The following is a 7,476-nucleotide window of genomic DNA, read 5'->3' as shown; positions in this document are numbered from 1 at the left end:
TTAGTGACTGTTATGAAAATAAATAAATCAACTGTTATAAATACTGGTCTGAGTGTATACTGAGCTGGTCCACCCTATCTGTATTGATTATTGTACATTTAATGACTAGCAGTGAGTATAGATATCTGAATCAATCTACCGAGGAACAACTTTTCTCGATATTTATTAATCCATTTTTATATTTCTACAACCCTAGTGTTATAATTATATTTTATATGGGAATATCTGCTGTACTTGAAATATGTGCAGTGTAATTTCCATATTTTTTTTTATTTCAAGAGCCAAAACACCTCTGAAATGTCTAAGTCTCTAAGATATATAAAAAATACATTTAGACACTTTTAGGAACTTTAAAACAACATTCTACAGTATTCGTTTTGATTGCCCTTTCAAAATTACTAACAGCCTTTTACCATCTCACTAACACTAAGCTCATAAATTGGTTTATGATGGCATGACATTAATTCGTTGCTAATAAGTTTTGAATTTCTCTGGGATAGTCAAACCTGAACCAGGTTTAATAGCTCAGGCTGTGGCTAAGCTCATGCATTCTTGTCCTTGCTTTTGTTTCTGACACAACTGGAGCCTTCAGGGTTATGTTAGAGTAAACTGTGTTGGCCTCGTATCATATTGTTACAAGTTTGTGGGTGCCCTCACCATATGCGCCGCCAGGGTGCAAAGATCCACCCAGCATCCCCAAATTTAGTTTAGGCCCCAAATTCACTTTTATTATGCTTATATCACTATTATCGTTTGATAAATAGCGCTCATGCCTGCGCGGCTCCAAAAGGAGTTTTTTTGTGTTTTTTGTTTAAAACCAGCTTTTCAAAAGAAGACAAATAACGCATTGGAGTTGGTACAAAGACTCCACGCATGTGCTTACGGTTGTAGGGAGGTGTCTGAAAGATGAGACGGGTGGGCATTGTGCGCATGCATGGGAAAGCCATCTTGGGCAGCCTTTCATTGTGGGAGCAACCTTATTCCTAGAGGAGCTGGGAGGGCACTTGCGAGCACGCATATACGAGTTCTTCTTGGGAATGTTCCGGAGCCTGTGCACGCTCCCGTCGCTATATAGGCGCACTCTCTTTCTGTCTGTCTCTCCCTCTTTCCTGTCACTCTCCCTCCTCCCGGCTTGGGTGAGCGAGACTTTCCAAACAGGTGCCAAAGACCCCACTGCCACATAGCAGCTCAATACAATACAGTGGTACCTGTATTACATATGCTTTGGGTTACACATGCTTGAGGTTACAGACGCTTCAGGTTACAGACTCCGCTAACCCAGAAATATTACCTCAGGTTAAGAACTTTGCTTCAGGATGAGAACAGAAATCACGCGGCGGCAGCGGGAAGCCCCATTAGCTAAAGTGGTGCTTCAGGTTAAGAACAGTTTCAGGTTAAGAACGGACCTTCAGAATGAATTAAGTTCTTAATCTGAGGTACCACTGTATGCTTAGGTGGCTTAAGCAGCAGGCGCCTGGCGCCCCCCTGACGCCCCGCACCCCTTGTACCCCCCCCCCCGGGTAAAGAGCCCTGGCCCTCACTCCCTTGGGTTTCTGGGCATCCTGACCTGCTCTAGATGCTCTGGTGCTCGTGTTTAACAGTGCAAAAATGCAGCCTACAGTAGTTAAGTGGAACAAAGGTACTGATGACCACTCATCAACACATCAAAGAAACATCTTTGGAGTCTGGGCAAATGGGGATTGGCAGGGTTACAGTGGCCATGACACTACATGGGGGGGGGAATGTGTCCTTTTGAAACAGATGTTTGGAGAAGGGGGGGTGAGTGGAACTTCTTGGTGGGCTGGTCAAGTCAGAAGGGGTGCAGTAGTGCCTTCTGTCCATTTCCCTTTTTCTATCCACACTGGTCTGACTGCAAGCCTAATCACAAATTCCTGTTCCAATACAGCTGTCACATCATTGTAAGTGTGAATAGAAATACAGTGGTACCTCGGGTTACATACACTTCAGGTTACATACGCTTCAGGTTACAGACTCTGCTAACCCAGAAATAGTAAGAACTTTGCTTCAGGATGAGAACAGAAATCGTGCTCCGGTGGTGCAGCAGCAGCAGGAAGCCCCATTAGCTAAAGTGGGGCTTCAGGTTAAGAACAATTTCAGGTTAAGAACGGACCTCCAGAACGAATTAAGTACTTAACCCGAGGTACCACTGTAGGAAAGAAGTCAAATCCCAGTGCTGTGTAAGTGAAATAAAAAGGAATAAGTTTGTGGATCGAAATTTCCCTTTCACATCTACTCTTGTAGACACCACAGTGTGGAGAATTTCAGTCTGGCTGAAGATGCTTAAGAAAGGGGATTATTGGAATGAGATGAGGTCAAAATCTTGGCTATTGCAAACCTAGCTCCTGTGTTGCTGTATGCCTAATAAACTGAATGAAACAATGGTTCTACTTGCTGCAAAAGAATATCAAATCCTACTTCCCGAATTGTCTCAAGTCCTTGGGTGATATTTCTAACTTTTAAAAGGGCAGATAATCTCTAGATACCAGTAAGTATGCATCTCCTCTCTTTCTTTAATCACAATTCACCCTCTGTTGAAGTAGAATTTTGCCCTTAGCCTTTACAGGGGGCATGAAAAAAGGAGGGTGTTTATCACTTACAGAGAATGTCACTAGGCCGTAGTCTTTAAAGCTACCTTTAAAAGTACGGTAGATATTATCTCTGAATAACAGGTTATTGCAAAATAACTCTTAATTAAGTTATTTGCCCTTTTCTTTCCTTTTTTTAAAAAAAGTCTTTAATTGTTTTGTTTTTCCTTTGCTCCAAAGAAATAAAAAGTAACTGAAGATGAACAAAGTATTTCAGGAATTTTTTTATATAAAAAGTGAGACGTTCGAAAGGTTTGCTGCAGTTGTTGTTGTTGTTGTTGTTGTTTTTAAGGAAATTTTACTCATGGTGCTGTTTACCAGAAGCATATCTAGGATGTTATCAGTAACTACTGTTTCAGGCTTCGTGTATGCTACATTTTATTCTAGAATCAATGAAGAATGAGTACTTGTTTTTAATACGTAAAATCTAGATATGTTGCATATGTTTTTGCCCTGATAAGTGCTTCTTGAAAAACTGGTTTCATTCCAAATATAAAAGTTAATTGCATGTTGATTCCACATTACTCCAGTGTGTCCATTTGGAAACAAAGGTAGGCTCTCCCAGTAATGGAGGCAGTATATCCACACCTGCGCAGTGATGTTGTGCGTGGGTGTATACACCAAGATAGCAATCACCACTTCCTTCTTCGCTCACCTGGGGCATGCGCAAGGAGGAAAAAGCCATAGATGACCTAATCAGAGAGAGGGTTTTCAAATGCATATCAAGTAGCTACACCATCCTTGTGGACAGCAGGATCTAGGAAAAATCTAGATTGAAAGCATGTTGAGGACGAGCATTAATGATTCCAGATTGAGAAAAACATCTCTGATACCAATCGGTTAGTATGTACAGTATTCAGCCTCATACTCACTATTTCCCTGCAACGCTGCAACCCCATAGTTGCCTTTGACTGGACTTAACTGTCCAGGGGTTTACCTTTACCTTTTTTCCCCCTGAGTGGAAAACGTTTGATTTGAGCTTTGAATCCAAACCAAGCGATCCTGATGGGGAGCTCCGTAGTGCAGCTGATTCCGGTGGGTCTCCCTGTCAGCTCTGACTCACAGGAAGCACCACATTTTTAGTTGTTACCTGCTTTGGGCTTTTGAATGGATAGAAGCAGAGAGGCCCTCTTCTTGACACCCTTCATGGAGATCTCTTAGTGACTCCCTTACAGCTCAAAATATCCACTTATAAAGAATCTATAACCCAGTATCTGTTGAGGGATGATACTGTACTCCCAAAACTAAAAAGATTGTTTCGGGATACTTAGCTGAGATTTTTAAAGCTAAAGCTAAAGTTGTCTGATTTATTCAGTGGTGGTTACCGAGCCTTTTATATATTGTATGTGTTTGGATTATTAATTTAATGTATTTGGATGACTTTGTATGATTTTATTATTTAAACTTATGCCAATAAAGGTAAAAAAAAAATATCAGAGAAGCTGCTTAGGCAGAGGAATCTTACACAAGTGGAGCTCTGATTTTGGCCATTTCTTCCCTTCGCCATTGCAGCATTGTATGACTATGATTATGAAAGCGCCCCAGATCTTTCAGAAAGGCTTGGCGATGCATAAGAAGGAAAGGGCAACTCATGGAAGGCAACTGTTTGAAGCAGGGAGATTTTGCATCTGTGAAGCTTTGCTGTATTTTGGAAACCTGATACCTTCATGGACAGAAAAGGATCTCTGTACATTCAGTCACTTTCCATGAGTTGTAAGGCGATTAAAATTATTATTATTCACTTGCTTCTCCTAACAAGTTGCAAGAGAGCACCTGGAAATTATTGATATCTCTGGTTGAGCTTCCACAGATACTAATTTAGTACTAGAAAAGGTCCGTTATTTATTATTTGGCTTGGGAAAATGGATAGCACTTTGTTTTTTAGAACCTTAAAGGACAAGAGGTCGCATTCCATGCAATTTATACACCATATAGTAGAACAATGGATGTTCTTATTGGCTGCATAGATAATGGATATGCTGGGTGGGTGTGTTATTGATCACAGAAAAAAATATGCTGTCAAATGATGCAGAGAAGTCCAAGCTGATGAATGCATGCAAACCTTGCTTCTCACTTTACAAAAATAAAATCTGATAAGACAACTGACAGTATTGACAGGAACAAGGAATGGGAGAGGTAGGGGGAGCCTATATGTCAGAATGACTAATGGCTGACATGGATTTGTTAAGAAGAAAGTATGCTAAACTAACTTGGCTTCCTTTGACAAAGTACCTGGTTTGGTAGACAAGGGAACTACAATTGAATGTTTTAGTTTTAGTTTTGATCTAGTTTCACATGAGATCCTCCAAAGAAAGCTTGATAAATGTGAACTAGAAAGAACAACTGTAAAATAGATACACCACTGGAAGAAAAACCAATTAATGTAAAAAGGTACCAAGCAAGAGTGTGCCAGGGTCACTCTGTTCAATATTACCTGGTCCCTGGTCCCGAGGATCTTGGTCTGAATATATTCCTGTAAGATGTGCCTCTGTTCAGCAGTCTTTCATCTTAGAATATGATACCTGTGGGAAGAAAAGTCAAAACCCTCCCAGCAACACAATAAAGAATTTAACTCAATGTGACAAAACCTTTCCTCTCAGCAAAAAGCCTTCGGGAAAGCACCAACTATATTCACCTAATATATGTACTTATAGCCTGCTCTTCTCCACCAATCTATCACAATATAGGTTGCAGTTTAATGCCTCAAATAAAGCCATGTAAACCTCATCATCAAACAGCCAACATAAAAATAATCTTAAACAGCAATCAAGGCTAACAACAGCACTGTAACAGGAGCCATCCAGATTTCATCTTCTAACGCCAAAGCTAATGCCCCATAGCTTTAATTTAGGAGTCACATAAGTATTTTGCCCTTTCTCCAAGGGTTTGTCCATTTTTTGTCCATCCTCACAACATTCCCGTTAAGTAGATTGCAATGAAAGATGGTATAATACCGTCAACTACCATATTGCCCCAAATATAAGCTACACCTGAATATAAGTCACACCTGTAAAATTCAAGTGGGGAGGGAGAGAAAAAGACCACACCCAAATATAAGCTGCTCCCTTAAAATTCCAGAGGCACTCACACCTGTTCCGTTTTACCATATGTCTGTTTCAGCAGCGATATCATAAAAGCCAATTTTTGTGAGGTCGTGATTTCAAGCCGCGCTTTAACTTTTCACAGTCAGAATTTGGGGAAAAAGTGAGGCTTATATTCAGGCCAGTATGGTATTATTACAGTCAAAGCTTGGCTTTCGAACGTCTCGTCTCGGCTGCCAATTGCCAAAAACCCAGAAGTGAATGCTTCCATTTTCATAACGTGCCTCGGAAGTCAAACGGCTTTCAAGGAGCGTTTCCCAATTTTCCCCATTGAACTTGCTGACAGCCTTTTGATCCTCCATTTTCAAACGTTTCGGAAGTTGAATGGACTTCCGGAACGGATTACGTTAAAAAACCAAGGTTCCACTGTATGATGAAAACTCAATATGCCTATTCTTACCTGAAAATTTCCCCTGCAGCAGAAAGCTGAGGGTTTTTCCTATTTCCTCTTCTGGGTTGTGATCCTACTTCTAGTAACCCCGTTGGACCAAGGAGACGATTTCAAATCCCCATTTAGCTATGAAGCTCGCTGGGTGGCCTTGGGCAAGTTACTATCTAGCTCAAAGAACTGTGAGCTGTGTGCCGCAGTAAAGTCCTTGGAGGAAGAGTTATACAAACATGATCAATAAATAAATAACATCTTTTAGCATCGCTCTGAGAAAGGAAGATAGCATACATCACAGGGGTTTATATGCTGAGTTACTACTGCAAACACAAGACAAAAGAGATGAAGTGCTACAGTTTTGTCTTTGCTGGGTGACCTCTAATTGTGAAAGCATAAAACCAAAGGCAGCAGTACTGTCACATCAGCTCCTTCCTGCAAAAATGCAATTCTTCGTTGCATTTTTGGAAATGCCCCTGTTTACACTCTCATATTAAAATTTTCCCATTCTGCAGTACACAATTTGCTGAGAATACAGATTTATTTTTAATTTACTAGTAAGCCATGAAGTACTTCAGTTCATTTAGTTGGCTCTCGGGATCCCTTCCAACTGTACAATTCTATGATTCTGTGATTATATAATCATAGGTAGGGAAACATGAGTAAGTGCTACAGGAGAGGACTGCCCAAGGAGAAGGTTTTGGACAACTTACAGAAGGAGTCTAGCATCTCTATTTTACACCAGAGATGCAGAAGAAGAAGAAGAAGAAGAAGAAGAAGAAGAAGAAGAAGAAGAAGAAGAGGAGGAGGAGTTGTTTGGATTTGATATTCCGCTTTATCACTACCCGAAGGAGTCTTAAAGCGGCTAACATTCCCCTTTCCCTTCCTCCCCCACAACAAACACTCTGTGAGGTGAGTGAGGCTGAGAGACTTCAGAGAAGTGTGACTAGCCCAAGGTCACCCAGCAGCTGTATGTGGAGGAGCGGAGACTCGAACCCGGGTCCCCAGATTACAAATCTACCGCTCTTAACCACTACACCAAACTGGCTCCCTGCAGCTCTCCAGATGTTGTTGGACTGTCCCTGCCATTATCCCGGACAACTGGACATGTTGGCTGGGACTGATGGGAATTGGAGTCCAACAACATCTGGAGGGCCACAGATTCCTCATCCTTGCTCTACATCCATGCTTCAAAACATGTGTGCCCGAAAGACAGAAATAGCACTAAGCAAGCAAATTAGAATGGCGTTTAAAAATTCATGCCCTTACAAAAGCTCAACATATATAGCTCAAAATAAGCCCTTCACCACACTAGATCGAACTGAATAGAATCCGCCAAGCAAACAGGTACGGTAAATCCATTGAATTTTGGGGATAGATGACCTGA

Source organism: Podarcis gaigeae (genome assembly GCF_964106915.1).
Source record: "Podarcis gaigeae genome assembly, chromosome: 9".
In the NCBI taxonomy this organism is placed as follows: domain Eukaryota; kingdom Metazoa; phylum Chordata; class Lepidosauria; order Squamata; family Lacertidae; genus Podarcis; species Podarcis gaigeae.
Note: the sequence above shows the minus strand (reverse complement) of the source record.